We start from the raw sequence: 16,647 nt of genomic DNA, 5'->3' as shown, positions 1-16,647 counted from the left end.
AAAGGTTTTACTATAAGCCAAGACCTTGTCAGCTGAAATAAGCATTACTGACTACACACTCCCAATACTCACAGGCTGATATGCTGTGTATCTGGGGACAGGCTGGGGAGGTAACAATACTTTGGCATCCACAGTAACAGAGTAACCGATGAACCTCCAGCGCTTTTGCACAAAGCCTTTATCTGGCATCTCTATCCCGTCACAGTTGGCCTTGGTCAACAGAGAGGAATTCCAGTTGAAAGAACAGAAAAACGCTCTTACAGGAGATGACTAATAAAGCCTGTATTATTTAGCCTGGCAACATCAAGGTTATAAAAGCCTTCTGTAAGGGCCAAGGGTAAGACACCATGAGAAGAAAGTTACTTTAAATGAGAGTCCAGTACTAAAACAGTTAGCAGGCAGAACAGAGCTATGCAAACTTCCATGCTGGAAGCTGCACAATAGTTAAATTCAATAAAAGGCATGCCAAAAGAATCTTTCAGGAGGACTGAAGAATTAAAAAAGTATAGAAACAAAACTAACACAGGCACTTAATTGCTTTTTAGACACTTGCAAATTGAAGATTTACGCGATGTACAAACAGCGTTAGCAGATTACACTTTTGACATTAAGAAGTCCCTTACTAAGCTTATTCCTAGGCAGCAGTACTTCACTGTCCTGACATGCAGCTTACGAATGCCAAGTTCTGTAGGCCAACCAACAGAAAGGAGATGCTAGTGCTGCTCGGGACTGAGACACTTGGGGCAAGCAGTGAAGAGGTCAGAGATGACAGTGGGAAGAAGCACGCCTTTACTGTCTGCAGTTTGAAGTTTTCCTTGCCGTCCCATGGTCCTACCAAGAATAAGCTTGGTGGCAACTAAGGGAAGAGAACTTGTACCCACACCTCCTGCTCGGGTGGGAGCAGGCAGAAGATAGCTCTCCACAAAGCAACTTACTGCACTATAAGCAGGGACTTCTAGGATTTAAAATAAAAAAGCCACAAACCATACTCCACACTCTTGGATAGGGTTATTCTATGCAGAGGTTGTTTATCCAGCTCGATCCTCCTCTTGCTGTGTCACTCTGTGCCCATATGTTCAAGTTTGATATCTCCCAGATGTAGGGAGGGGTGGGGTCGGAATAGTGCCAGAAGTTGATACATTCAGAAAACCAAACCAACTACACTTTTTTTTTTTTTTGGCAAGAGCTCCTTGTAGAACTAGCAGACTAAAACATGGGAGCACTAGGAGAGGTTAACACAGATTTTGCAATGGAGTTATTAAACATTTAAGACAACTTATTTCAGAATGGGTTACAAAACAAAGACGGACAAAATATCACCTTAACTCTGCTGATAGAGCAATTTCCAGTATCACCTGCTACCTAGTTTTGATTTGCCATCTTACTGCACTGGCTTTCCAAAGAGCCTGTTGGGATTTTGTTAAAGGAAACCAACACAAATCTAAAAGTCTGTTAGGAAGAAACCATTTCTTAGTTGAAGGGGAATAGCTTTTAGATGACAACAACTGTCAGACACATTCAACAATTTTGTGACGCGTAGCAACCCACTGGGCTTACTTCTGAATAACTTTTTAAAAATACTCCAACACTGCTACAGTAAGAATAAATTCACTTGCATTAGTAGTACATGTGATATCTAACAGGGTTTCCAGTAGCTTTAAGTGGGAATGAAACAAAAAAAAAAAAAAGCAACAAGGAAACAGTGCAGACAGAAGCCAGGCGAGCTTAGGACAACCAAACTACTAAGAACAAGTGGAGGGAATGGATGGAGTGGTTCTGGTGACACTGCAGATGCTGCCAGCAGGAATCATGGTTAGAATTTGTAAAGATCCCAATGTGATAGAAACCCCGACCTTACCTGAACAAAATACACAGAGTAGAGTTTGGAAAAGTAGATGATGCAGCTACATTAAATTTATCCACTGGGTTCAGTTACCTAACAGGAATTTACCTTTAAAGCTACACAAGTAGTTTGAGCAGCTTTTGACCAAGTCTATCACAGAGGAAAGCCTGACGTACCCAGGCAACATACGTTACTCCAAACCACCTCTGGAAGCTATATAGCAACAAATATGTTCACTGTAGGGTATTTTGACACAGACTGAAATTACTGATTGTCACTTCAGTGAAGTCTCAAAGGCAACGGCAACATTAATTCTAAGTGTGCTCTCAAGAAGTAACTCATTACTGAAGTTGTGTTTACTTCGTATTTCCAAATTTATACTTCTCTGAGTCTAGCTTACTTGAACACATCTGCACACAGCCAAGGCAGAGCCTTCAGTGCCCATTCTGTTCCGGCTCCAGCTTGGTTTCAGCAGTATGTTAAGAATCCCTGTGCTATTAAAAAATAGTAAGAGGGGTTTTTTTTTCCTACTTTGACCATAGTGCTCAAGTGTTTAAACATGAATGAAAGGCATTTAATGGGGCATTCCTTCACATACTGAATTCCACAACATTCATCTCTGCCCTTCACAGTTAACCTGAAGAGAACTCTATTTCCATTCTCTCAATCAAGCATTGCAATTTCCAGATCAAGCCATACAATGGTATTTCTCTTAAAAATGCTTCTTTCAGTTGTAGTTGAAGTGTTGATGAAAGTTTTGAGCTGGCGTCTTCTGTCAATAGCCTAGTATAAAACGTGGCTGGGACCTACACTGAGCTATGAGTCTACAAATAATTGAGGTAAACGACAACTAGGGAGGATGCAGCAGTACTATTTCAACTTTAGAGTTGCCATACAAGAGATCTGAAGAAAGCATACTTGCTATCTTTTTTTTTTGGGGGGGGAAAGAATTTTATTTGTTCTTCTGCCAAGCTTTTGGTAAGAGAGGAAGGGAACAGAACTGATGCCTTTAATCCTTATCCATAACCTTACGGTATAATAGCAGCCTTCATTCTTATTGCTACTACTTTACTGCAGAAAGCTGACTATCTGCTGGAAACCACCACGGTAAGAAATGGCAACATGCACGCTCATTAAACAAACGCGCACAAGACAGAACATGGGTCATCTGTAAAGCACTGCTTTTGACACTTGGAATCCTGACTGAAGTTTTGCCAAGGCCACGCAGCTTCCACCGCTTCCTTTCAGTGACAGTCAGTGAAAGTGGCAGCCTCCCCTCAAGTTCTGATTTAACTTCAGGTTGCATTTCAACGTACAGCAATAAAATTTATGCCCTTTTTGTCGCTTGAATCGATTTAAGTAACACCAGCAGTCAAAACAAAGGCCTGAAACCTAGCTATGCAACATCTTTTTGGGTACCGTTCACTCCAGCTCAGCCACGCAGACTACAACTGCCTGCAGGCCCCCCGTTCAAGCTGGTGGCTTCCCACCTCTCCCCCACCACTCAGGATGGATGAGTTCATCACATTGCTATACCTGGAAGAGCTGTGAAGGTCAGATAAGAAGTCCTAATCAGAAATCATGGCTCCCACTCAGTATCTTGATTATAACTGAGCTTATCGTCAAAATAAAGAGGAAGAGAAAATTCATTCCGTAAGGCTGAGCTCCAAGCCTATACTCAGCAGACAGCCTATTTCTTCATGAGTTCTCTTTAAGTGCATTGCCCCACTTCAGCTGTGTTCAGAAGGCTCAGTTGCAGTGCACACACCTTCCTAAGACCAGGAAAGGACACTCTTCATACTGAATAAGTTTAATTACAGAAGGGATTTGAAAACACAAACATGGAAAAAAAAAAGTCATCTTCTAGCCCTGCTGTTAACTGCATCTTACATTGTTATTTGATCCAAAAGTAGACGTCTACCACAGTCATATGCTACAAGTGTGTATGACATGAAGGCAGCAGGCCTCACTAACTCCAGGAGTTTGAGTAAGTGTTCATTATTCCAGCATCAATTAATGCAAGTCCCTGATGTGCGGTGGTAGAGGCAGTGGGGGCAAAACTGCAACACCTACATTGCTCCTAAAAAAGATCCATTCTCAACTAAAAAGATACTACATACGTATTTTTGATTTGCACATTCCTTCACCTGTGCTTGTATATTTAACCAGCCTTAGACTAAGAGAGGAGGTGAAGACCAGAGTTAAATCACATGGAAGCCCATGGCACAGAGACACCTTCTCATATCATATATTCAGATAGATAAGACAAGCCATAACAAGCTCACAGGGAAGCAAGTAAGACACAGAGAAAGAAGAACAGTACAAGCACGCATGATTTCTAAAGAGCAAAGATAGCAAAAGGCTAGACCTAGTTACCCTGGAGCAGACGTATGTACTAGATTACCTAGGAAATTTTATCCGAGGCCTATTTTTTCCTAATGGTTTTACATTTAGTAACTAACTGTGAGGTGCAAAGTACAAACTCTCCATTACAGTTACTGCTCTGCTTTAACAACAATATTAACCACTTTTTCAAAACAGCACAGTAGTCAGCCACAAACCTAAAAGAGATACACAGTAATGCCTGCCTCATAACTAGTCAGCCATCTAGAAGTTTAACACCCTTGCCTCCAAATAATACATGCACATCAGGAAACAGTATCTTTGAACCTTCCACTTTTGCAAAAGCCTAACAAGTATTCGCCTTTCTTTACACTAAGTTTACTTACTTGGATGTTAGGCAATAAAGTAATGGTGGTCAATAACAAGTTATTCTGAATGGAGAAAAAAAAACACAAAATATACCTTGCTTCTCAGAGCTTAAAGAAAGCCCTCTTGTTCAAGGAGTACAAATAGCAGGGAGCTCAGCTTCCATTTTGAAATACCAAATTGCTCCCTACAACACAAGGTTCACATTCCAGGAGATGACTCAGTCCCTTCATACCTTTTAAGAAGGTCAAATCTTGGCAGCTTATCATGCACTTCATGGCAGCCAGCATCACAAAGCTGACCAATTCATTCAGAAAACACTGAAAAATTCGTGATTTTTCACCCCCCTTCTGTGACACAGCACCATACTGCTACACATCATGGAAGCCTTCCAGAATCCACCTCTTTTTTTTTTTCCTTCCCTTTTTTATCACTCAAGAAGATGGTGTAATTTTATCAGTTTGCTAATCAATTAAAGCCTATTTATTCAAAAGCAGAAAAGGCCAAGCAGGAGCAGGACCAAGTGACCTCCAGAAGTCCTTTCTAAACTTGCTTTTTCTATGAACAATGGCAAGAAAGGCTTTCTTTGATCAGCTGAAGGCAAGTATGGCTTGAAAACCACAGATAGTACTAGATCCCTGATGAACACCTTGTTGATACACACCTAACTTTTCCAGTTTTTCCTACGCAAGTCTTCACTTTGAAAGTAGACTGTTACTCTCATACACAGCAGTTTTCTGCCACATTTGTACCGAGTATGTTTGTGAGTCAAGTAAGACTGGCAACAGCCAGTACATTACAAGACAAGCCTTTTTACAGACAGTGCGAGTAAACAGATCAGCTGTGTGCGCTCAAACCCTGGCTGCCAGACAGAATTAAAGGGGAACATGATTGTGTATTTACACAGCTAGATTCTGCCAACTTGATGAGAAAGATTTTCTCACATGGCAGGATTTGGAGAACAATTGCTCCTCAAAACTAACCTCCACAGTAAAGTAACCATCACCAGACTTTGAAAGCACCCAATGGCTGCTAGTTGATTTAGGTTGTTTTTCACACTGACTTGGTATCACATGCAGCTAGAAATCTCCTGCTCATACAAGATCACTGACTTCATGTTTTGTGTGCAATTACTTTGTTTAAAAGACATCCTGAACCAAACAGCTACATGTAAGTATTTGGTCACATTCAGATGCTCGATTACCAGTGAGAAGCATGAAGATGGTTTAGCTCCTTGAGAGACATTATTTCACGTACATTGAAAAAAAAAATTCATGAGGAAAGAGTTAATGTGACTTTGTATTCCAGTAACCAGGCTCATGGCCTAAATTAAAACTTTACCATGGAAGCACTCTAAGAAATTGGTTCATATACTGCCATAAGCCTGTTCTGATACTGTGCATAGATTAAAGTATTAAGATCAATTTCACAGTAAACATTACTACTTTGGGAAAGTAAATCCACTGACCCAAAGGTAGCCTGTTATCCTACTGCCAAGAAATTCAGACGTATTACTACCTTCACAGTCAGTACTGAATTGGGCGGTGACAGCCTGATGAGAAGTTTCCAAGACTATGAATTTGTCATAGAGTCCACAAAGTGCTTTATAGGGAGTGTTACTAATTTTACAGGTGATTAACAGGACATAGATCATCAGACTGGCCAATGGAAGATCCCAGCAATATTCCAGGTCCAAGTTTTTGACAACAGGACAGCATACCACATTGAACAACTCTGGGATTTGATTATACATTGTCACAGTAATTTAGTATCGTGTGACAGAGGACAGACCTGTGACCAGAAGTGTTCTACTTGCTGCTTACTAATTAGCTAGTTAGAAAAAGTAGCTTACCCTAAAGAACTAACACAGATAGTTCTGAGCTTCACTTACACTGAAAAATAAGTACAAACATGCAGGTTAGTCAAACAGTTTTCCTGCTCAGGCTTCAGCTTCACTGCTGAGCAACAAAAAGGATTTAGTCAGGTTATCTTACTGGATTGTCTCAAAGTAAATAACTACTTATCAGTAATCTTAAAGACTCAAGAAAATTTCATGCACCAAGCCGTGATGAGTTAAAGTCAACTATATTAGGTCGCTAAGAAAATGCTATACTAGCAATGCAGAGTCCTTGTGGCCCATAGTTTTGGGCTTCAGATTTTGTAAACATAGAAGAAAATCATGGTGAGGACTTGTTCTTATAAAATCATTCCATCTTGGGTTTGAAGACAGTCAAAATACAATATAAAAAGAAAAACAAAGAAAATGAACTTGCGCATCTCTCCTGATCGAGAATGACAGCTGCCATCAGCCATTTACTGGGAAGATACAGGTTATTTCCCTACCGGTCACTGGCCAGAAGAACTTTTGCAGGACACAAAAAGACTCCATTTTCCTAAGCCTCTTACTCAACACAGCAGCACTCCTGCTGAAGTAGATCTGCTGTATTAATAAGCAGTAATGCCACACCGTGGATGACCTACAGTTTCCCTACTAACACTAAGGCCTGTTTAGACTCCTACCTATGGAGCCATCTGGAGACTGGAGAACATGCCGACTCAAAAATCATCAAGACAAGCTTACTCCCAGCATTTTTTATAAATCCTAGGAGTGAAAGAAAAATCAGACAACCTATATTTCTAACGCAAGAGACATTGAACAACAAATGCTTTAGATAAAGCCTTCCATTAAGATCAAAACCAGAAAGCTACTCTATATACACAGCTGAACCACACACAATAAGCTACATTTTACAAATGTAGAAACTGTGACAAGTTGAAGACGTGTATGCTTGTAAGAACTACTAGAAGTGTTATTTACAGTATTTACTCACCAGAACCCTGCTTTTAAGCATCTTAGTTTAGTGTTAAAATATTAGCTGCAGAAACTGAAATACTAATATTTTCATGAATATATGTAACCCCTGCCAATATTTATTAGATAGGCTACCAAGCAAGAAAAAGGTATACAGTTGTTTTCCAAGTACTGCCTTCATGTTGATTATATTTGTATATGCAAATATTAAAAAAATATATTTTTTTAACCACAATGAAAAAAAAAACTTTCAAATATGTTTGAGGGGAAACTAAACACCAAAAAAAAAAAAACCACCCCAGGGTTAAATTTACAGTGTTGGGGTGGGGGGAAGAGAGAGAACTGCAAAGAGAATAGAGCAGAGATAAACAGAAGCAATCACTGCAACACTTGCATCTCAAGTCTTTCTTTTAAAGAAAGCACATCCACAGTGACAGTTCTCCTACGAAAAGCTTGCAAAATTAATTTAAATTTAAATCATTAGAATACCTCTTCTTCCCAATTATGAAGGATGTACTTCATATTTGTCAGGTGGTAACTAATTAACTCCTCTTTCTGCCAACCTTTAAAGCACCAGGAAGCTCAATACTGGTAATACACAGCACACAAACTGGGGAAGTTATCCCGTTTGAGTCAACTTTTGCGTTGTGGTGTTTCAACACCTGGATCAATATTATTTCCGCTGAACAAAGTAGGAAAAAAAGACACTAAGCAGTCTTCTGGAAAAAAAACAAATATTTCAAATTATTATTAGATCGCCACGCATAATCAAACCACCCTGAAAACACACTGCACGGACTCTGAAAGCCTTTCCAAGCAGCACGCCAGAGTTACAGAATAAATTTAGGCCGGTACCAAGCACTCGTTTCTTCCCCGTGTGTAAATGCGACACAATCAGGCCTCACACGCAGGCCTCTCTCTCCAGCACAGGCAGGACCTTTGTTCGATACGTCGATGTTTTTCCCCCAAAGCCCTTGACACAACTTTCCATTCTTCCCCCCATTATTTTCCAGCTCGCGGGCCAGACTTTTGGGCTCCCGGGCCCTGAAAACCCCCCGAGTGTGGAGAAAGGCAGCGCTGGAGGAGGGAGGAGGGGAGGTGGGGGGGCAGGAAGGGGGAACAATAAAAAAGTTGAGCAGCAGCAGCAGCAGCAGGAAGACGGGCCTGCGGGGCTCCCGCAGCACACGGCCGGGGTCGCTGCCAGCCCGGCGGGGCCCGGCAGCCCCCAGCGCCCCCCCGGGCCGGGGGCAGGAGGAGGCCGGGCCGGGGGAGGCCGGGCCCGGAGCTGCCGAGTGCGAGGCGTTATGCAAGAGGAGGCGAGGAGCCGGCAGCTCGCTTCGCGACCGAAAGCGAGAAAAAAAATATAAAAATAAAACAAAATAACCCAGCGGCTCCGAAGCGCGAGCTGCGGGAAGAAAAGGAGAGCACATAATGGCCCTGCCAGGCGGCCGGCGCTGGGCTCCAGCCCGACGAGCGCCTCCATTCCCTGCCCACCGCCCTCCTCCTCCTCCCTCCATCCCCCCCACCACGAAAGCCCGTGGAATATGGACGCCGGGCCATTATTTAGCATTTTTAGCCAGCCGGGAGGGGAGGGGAAGGAAATAAGAGCTGCTGCTGGTGGTTTTGTTGGTTTTTTTTTTTTTTTTCCTCTCTCTCTGAGATATTCGATGCGCAAAATAAGGAAAGAGGGGAAGAAAAAAAAAAAAAAAAAAAGAAAAAAAAAAAAAAAGAAAGGGCAGCCCTGAGGGAGAGGCCGCGGAGGCGGAAGGGCAGCGGATCGAGGGGGGGGGGGGGGGGGGGCAGCCCCCTGCGGCCTCCGGGGGGCCCCGGGGAGGCCTCGCTCCCCCCCCGCACACCCGGCCGAGCCGTGCCGGCCCCGCAGCGGGGGGCACGCAGCGCCCGGCCGCTCTGAGGCCCCGCTCCCCTCCCCGGCCCCCCCCCCCTCCAACCCCCGACCCCCAACGCCCCCCCCCGCCCCGTTCCCCACTCACCCCGGCGGAGGCCCCGCGCCCCCCCCAGCCCACAACAATGCCCCGGGATGGCGCCGCGCCGCCACCCCCCAGCCCCCCCGGCTGGCGGAACGCCGGGGACGACACAAGGGGCCCGGGGGGCGCGGGGGGAGCCCCGGAGCCCCCCCCCAACGGCCGGCGGCGGGTACCTAGTTTGTCCCGGTGCGGCCTCCGCAGACGCTCCGCGCCTCCCCTCCTCCCGGCGGCAGCCGCCTTCCTCCCTTCAATTATCAGCTGAAGCCGCAGCACCGAGCGGCGCCGCCTCCGCCGGCTCCGCCGAACCCCTTCCAGCGGCGCGGGGGGGGGCGGGGGGGGGCGGCCCGGGGGACTACTTTCTCCCAGCGCCGGGGCTCCGCGCGCCCCCCCCCTCAGGCCCTGCGGGCGCTCCACGCCCGGCCCCGGCCGCCGCCGCCGCCGCCGCCCCCCGCGCAGCCCCCGCGGCTCCCGTGTGCGTGCGGGGCCCGCCGCCTGCGCGCCGCCGTTCGGCCAGGCGTATCCCTCCGCCGGGGTCGGCGCCCCGCGGCCCGCTCGGGGCCTCCCCTCGCGGCGGGGGGCGGTGAGGGCGGGCGGGGGGCGGCGGGGGGAGCGCGGCGCGGTGTGGCGGGGGGGGGGGGGAAGGCGGACGGGACCCCGGGCGGGCGCGGCGGCGGGGGTGGGCCTGCGCCTTTAAGAGGGGGCCGGGCCGGCGGTGACCCCGCGCGCCGTCCGCCTCTTCCTGGTTGCCATGGGCACCGCCTGCCGGCGTCCCAAGATGGCGGCGCTGCCGCCCGGCCCGGGGGCGGCTCCCCCCCGTTCCCGGGAGCGCCCGTGCGGGAGGGGAGCCGGGGCTGGGGGCTGGGGGCTGCCCGCGGCGTCCTGAGCCCACGGGAAGGGGGCTGGGTAGGCACCGGGGGGGGGCTGAGAGGGGGGAATGCCCCCAGAGGCTTGGCAGCCGGGAAAAGTTTGTGTGCGTCTGTGATTCCGTCACCTGGAAGCAGACTAACGCTGCGAAGCTGCATCGCGGATAAATGAGATACTGACGTGGAAAATAAACAAGCAAGCAACAAATCCTTAAACAACAGCGCAGTGTTCTTAAAAAAAAAAAAAAAAAAAAAAAAAAAAAAAAAAAAAAAAAGCTTAGCTGTGCTCTCAGAGTAACTACTATGGTTGAGAAAAAAATGCACATAGAAGATCTAAATGAAGAATGGGAATAGAAGAATTTAGAATTTAGAATTCTTCTAAATGAAGACAGAGAACCTACCATCGAGGGGTGAGGGAACCCTTAGGTTGGCAATGCAGAAATTAAATGTAGGGAGAGGTGGGAAACTGAAGCTAAGCTGCTGTTCCAAATGACCTGTGTTTTGTATTTTGTATGCTCCTCTTGGTTTCTCTTGTGCCAGGATTTCTTAAATCACCAATGCCTTTAATGGTTTCAGAAGCAGCGTTTATTTCAATCTCCTCCAAAACTTTCTTTCAGGTATGGCTCTGCAGGGCAACCTTGGGGAGCTTTGAGTTCCACCAGAACTGAGCAGTTACGGCACTGCGCGACAGCAGAGAAGTGTGCGTTGTTCCAGAGCTGAGGTCTTGTAAGGGGCCTCTCCCGTGGACCTCATGGGAATCGCGTCTGTGCTCTGCTTCTTTGTGGAATATCAGTTGAGTGTTACGGGCTGTTTAACGATTGTTTTTGCACCCAGATAATAAAAATAAGATGTTTCTTATATTATCTAGAGTTTTTCAGTTCTCTTATAGGCTTCCTGTGAAATACTTCAGATGTCTGGTTTTGGTTTCAGTTGCCCAAGTATATCCTTAAACTGAAGTCTGTTATGGTAAGCTGTGCAAGAAGCCAACAGTCAGTGGAAGTACACAACAACTATTTTGTAAGTGTTTATTGCACAAAAGCATTATCAGGAAGTTGGCGTCATTGAAAACTAGTTGGTTTTGGTGATTTGAAAAACTTGCATTTGATTTTAGTACAGTAAGCTCATTTGAGTATAATGTAGTGAATATAAGTACTTGGACATATCATTGTATCCTCTGGAGCTAACGTATCTAATTCCAGCAAAACTTCCAAATTCAATCACATTTCAATTACCTATTGTTGAAAACAACTAACTTCACATAGTAATCTCTCCAGTTTTAACTGCTATATATGTAAAAGTTAGGTTGCTAGTTAGCCTTTCTGCAGGCTGTGGAGCCTCCTGAGAAGAGGCCTGTGAGAAAAATAGGAATTCAAGGTGTGTGCATCGCTGAAGTGCCAAGTTACGGGTCACATAAAGCATGTTGAGCTGTATTGTGGTAGCATCTGGGAGGCCCAGGTACTGGTTCATGTTTCCAGTATGCTATTCAGCAGTTCTCCTAATAAATGATCGCCAGTGCCTGAAAGATCATGTGGTGTAAGGCTACAACCTTGCACATAGTTACATGAATGCTGAAGTTTGCTACTTTGAATAGTGCCATTATTCAAAGTCAGTGGTTTCAAAATGGTGCATTGTTTGTTGTTTTTTTTTTTTTTTTTTAAAAAAAAAGTAACTGGATGGTGAATTTGTATGAAGGCTCCTGTATTTCTGTGAGTGTGTTTCTACTTTGAATTGGCTTCTTGGGCCTTACATGAGCAGTAAATTCAACTCTTCCAGGATGAAGTTCCTGATTTACTGGGAATGGTTTATACAGCTATGGAGTGTATATACGTGTTAGTTAGCTGATACCCTGAAAGCCTGACCATGACTACAAGTCAAACTATAGTAGAATCAGAAATCCTGTGCAAATGCAAAAAGTTTTAAGAAACTACTAAGACAAAAATCTCAGCTGGACGAGGAAATCGCACCTGAGGAAGAAGCCAGTGCATTGCAGCATGCTTTCTGTTCAGAGAAGCCTGTGGAAAGTCAGTGTGTTTTGTTTAGCTTTTTCCCTTCACTCTAGGCAATTGAAATCTTTTTTCCATGATGCAGCCTGGAGATGGGGATGTTTTCCACAACAGGAATGTTCTCCAGAAGGCGTTTTTGAAGTCGACTGCTGTCTCATGATCAATACAGTAGGCCCAAGTTATTGTATATTGTATGACAAACCATAAATGAATTGGAATTGCTAGAGACTAAAAGAAAGGATGTCTCTAAGAGCAGAGATAAGCATACGTGCAGAAGTTTGCTGAGTCTATGTATAGGATAATATTAAAAGGCAGAGGACAAAGCAGGACAAAGAAGTCCCAAAGGTGTGATACTACAAGGGTACACATCTGCTGTAAGCACATAAATTATTTTATTACTGCAAAAATAAGTCAGAAAACATTTATTGCTAATTTAATTTATTACTAAATCTAGAGAAAGTAGGACACCTGGAGAAAGGAAGGCAAGGCCTGCTGCAAGCAAGCAAGGTAGGAGAATAGGAACCAGACAAAAGCAGAGGATACTCTGAATTGTTTTAACTAATCAAGTGTGCAACAGTAGTTGGAAAAATTAGCTGGAAATATACCCTCTCATCTGCATGGATGTATTTGCAGCCCAAATGTGACCAGGAGACTCTGATGCTAACTTTATCTTTTGCAGCAAGAAACAGCTTCCATTTCAGATCCAAATTCAATTACAATTACAATTTATATTTTAAATATAGAGGCATTAATCAGGACTTCTTAAACAAAGGTATCGATTACTCACTAGGAAGTATGCAGTTCCATTGAGAAACTGACAGGGGAAGATTGCCAAATAGTTTCTGCATAAAATACTTGAAGGAGGAAGCTGAAGGAGGAGCCTTGTAACTCATTGCACACAGTTCTAAAAGTAGACTGTATAAAAGCTGTATAGAAGTTCAGGTGTATAAATGAGTATTCACAGAATACAGCTCAACGGGGTTGTGTAGAAGAAATCTTGTGAACCAGTGGTGAAAAGATTTATTTTTTTTTCAAATAGTTATTTTAAGGCTTTAATCATAATTTCACAAATGCAGGGTAACTATCCCAGGTGTTCTTCCTGCATGGGCATCTACCAGTTTAGTTGCAGAAACAGAAGACTGAAGGAGACTTCTCAAGCCACTGAGTCCTACTGCACACTGTTTCATCTAGCCATGGAACAGAACCTCACAGCATACATGGGGCTTGATGTATTTCAAAGGTGGTGATGCTTCTTTTTGCCTTGCTGCTTCAGACAGAACAACTGCTCCAGATCAATACTTCTCTAATGGCAGAAAATGCGGTTATACAGGCTAATTTACAGTTTAATTTTTATGTGGATGTCCTTTAGCATAAATAATGCCATTATATGTGGATAACAATGTTCTGTATATATACGTGTTCATGTATGTATATGTTTCAATTATTTTTAATAAATATGCTCTTCTTTTTTTTTTTTCAGTTTCCAATCACAAAATAGACTATACTTCCTGGTCACTGTAGTATCTTTTCTCTGTGTTTCTTACCATTTGAACTTTTGTTTTAAACAGTGAGTCTTATGAGAGCCTAGTGCAAAGGTATTGTTACTTCCCTGTGTCTTCTGGAAAATTCTGTGTAATTTAAATTTTAGCATTGTATTTAACTTTCTCTACCAAAATCACTTTACTGACTCAATTATCCCTTGATCAATTACTATTCCAACATCTATCTTCTCCACTGCCATCTTCCAATTCATAATCTTTTGGTTTATTGCAGAAATTATTTGTAAATGAACGACTTTGCCATTTGTACTTTCAATTTTTTTTTTTTTTTTTTTTTTTTTTTTTTTTTCCAGCAGTGCTTTGGTTTGTTATGGAGAGGTTGGTGTACCTGTCAGGAAAAATGTACTAACTAGAAAACATGTTTGGCCATAAAATCCTTGTGTGTATTGGGAATCCTTGTACAATTTATGGGAATAGTGGATAGTTCGTTTTGTGTGTATAATGTTACATAGAATGGGAATTTATTTTTTTTGGCTTGAGGCTGCCAACAAAGATGGCAACTTGTTTAACATATGCTTTTCCAGCTACCTTTCATTGTACGTGTTCTTCAATCATTCTTGAAATGCCAAATTAATATTTGATATGCCAGTTATAATTTGGCAACGTTTGTCACAAGCAACAATAGACATTATCTGTTTTTATGAAGCAGGCAGTAAATCATAGGGCTTACAACATGGAACGTAAAATGACTTGAGATAACCACACAAACAACCTTTCAAAATAAAATTTCTGATAAATTGTCTTTCAGATTATAAGTACAGGCTTTGAAAAGTGCAAGAGGGGAATCCAGATGGTGGGATAGTATAGAAAAGGTCGGTCACTCGTTTTGATCAAACAAGCAATAGACATCAAAAAAAGAAGGGAGGAAAAAAAAGTCTGCTTAATCTGCTTACAGGACAGGCTGATAACTAGAAAGATGAAGCTGGTAACAAAAGAAATGTAATAGGAAAATGATCCACTCAATGCATAATTAATACTAGCATCTGTCACTATTTAATGAATCCAGCGCTAATCAAAGCATTTTATGTTTTAAAATTTTTAGTTGCTTACTGTAAAAGAAAGGCATCAGATGCATACCAAATTACTGTTTTGTGCAATGTTCTATATATGATTTGCTTGTGTAACAGGACTACTGAATTTTATTGAACATGTAACTGCAGATTTATATATATGGTCAGAGATCAGCAGCTACTTTTTATAACAAATATATACAGAACATGAACAAATAATGTAAGTAACTTGGCAAATGCTCCTGGGGACCATTCTTGTTCTTTATCTGTTGTTGCTCCTACTGTCTATTGTTCTCTTTTACATCTTAAATCAGTTTCTGATTAAATTGATAAATTTTGAGCAGAGAGTATTATTTTGGATTTTGAGAATACCACAGTATTTGCAGAAAGCAACAATCCTGTACCTAACTGTTTTCATTTCAGAAAACTAAGTTTTCTGGCATTTGTAGTTGTAAGTTGGAAAAAAAAAAAAAAAAAAAATCCATCCTACAGCACTTAATCTCAAACATCATTAAAAAATGATTTTTCAGTGAACAACCTGAATGTTTGTCATTTCTATATAAACCCCAAAACAAACCAAAAAATCTTAGTGTTGTCAATAAATTCTCAGTGTTAGGAGACATAACTAAGTGACTGATTTACTGGTTATGGACTGGTTGTTTTTAAGAAGTTGTGAGTGGTCTGAGCCTCTGTTGCAAGCTGCAAGTATAGTTCCTCCATTTTGAAAATGGTACTGTACAGTTAACTAAACGTTGCCTTTATATCTTGGGCTTGTTTGTAAGTCTTAATGATGACACTTGATAAATAACCTATTTGATTAACAGAAGATGCCATGTGAAATGTTTAAGCCAGATGGATCAGGGAAAAAAAAAAATTAACAGATGTTATGAAATTAATTTCAGCTTAATTACTGTAATATCACATGAAACATTTTTTTTTTAAGATAAATCTAATTTCTTAAGTAAAGATCTGTAGCTGATGAACATTTTTCCAACTTGTACTATTTTATTTGAATTTCAAACCTGAGGGATGCTGTACCAGCTATTGCCTACCCAGACCAATGGTAGTCGCGTCTTTTCCTTGAGATGTAAAACTGAAAATTTGAGTTCTCGATGAACCAGAGTGCACCAAATTCTCTATAGGGTCACTTAAACAAGATAGTTTTGTAATGACTTAGAGGACTTAATTTACATCAAATTATCAACATGTCTTAAATTAGAATAGTTTGAAGCACAGTTCCTTCACTTCAGCAGGAGGAAGCCATTTTGTATCAGCTCAGGAAGTGCTCCATTATGTTGAAAAAGCCTATTTCCAAAATAATCAAACTCTTCCACGGTAATGGTTTCACACAGTATTAAGCAATTATTACCAGGAGAATGTTTGTTAAGCATAAAATACATAGGGAAATCTCCTGTAGAGTTGCTTGAAAAATGGAAATAGTTCCTGTGGGGAAATAATGCTTTATTGGAAAAACGCAAATATTGCTATTGGGTGGGTTTGTCCAAAACTAAATATGTTGGTCTAGTGATGTTGTGATGTTGTTTTACAGTTTGGATGCCTGATAGTATTTTACTTCTTCCATAATCTGCCGCCTCTAGCTGTACACAATTGTTAGATCTTATCCATGCTGTTTGGGGGAAGATTTGGGAATTCTTTGGTCATGCTGCAATATTAAGTTTGTAATCCAGCACAAAAACACAACCAATGTAGGAAAATTTTGACTTTCAGAAACTGAAATGCAGTTTCTAATGTGTTGCATTTCAGGGCTTTCCTTATTGGAGGATCAAGGTTTTCCTGCAAAAGGTATCAGATACAACAGTATATGTGGGTTTTTTCTTCCCCAAAGACTCAATTTTCTCATTA

At 42.5% G+C, this 16,647-nt stretch overlaps 1 protein-coding gene across 5 annotated transcripts in view; it reads right to left on the bottom strand.

The window, feature by feature from the left end:
* Positions 1–9,725, bottom strand: part of TRIP12 (thyroid hormone receptor interactor 12) — a 76,634-nt gene extending 66,909 nt beyond the window's left edge. For 3 of the 5 annotated variants that reach the window (XM_032193426.1, XM_032193428.1, XM_032193431.1), the window contains exon 1: positions 9,523–9,724. The gene's annotated coding sequence lies outside the window, so the exon portion shown is untranslated. Of the gene's footprint in view, positions 1–7,853; positions 8,081–9,522 lie in introns of those variants that run through there. The other 2 variants (XM_032193430.1, XM_032193427.1) reach the window with 2 other exon arrangements.
* Between the last annotated feature and the right edge of the window lie 6,922 nt (positions 9,726–16,647).

The sequence above is a fragment of the Aythya fuligula genome, chromosome 9 (genome assembly GCF_009819795.1).
Source record: "Aythya fuligula isolate bAytFul2 chromosome 9, bAytFul2.pri, whole genome shotgun sequence".
Classification (NCBI taxonomy): domain Eukaryota; kingdom Metazoa; phylum Chordata; class Aves; order Anseriformes; family Anatidae; genus Aythya; species Aythya fuligula.
The sequence above is the reverse complement of the archived record's forward strand: the minus strand, read 5'-3'. Positions and strand labels throughout refer to the sequence as shown.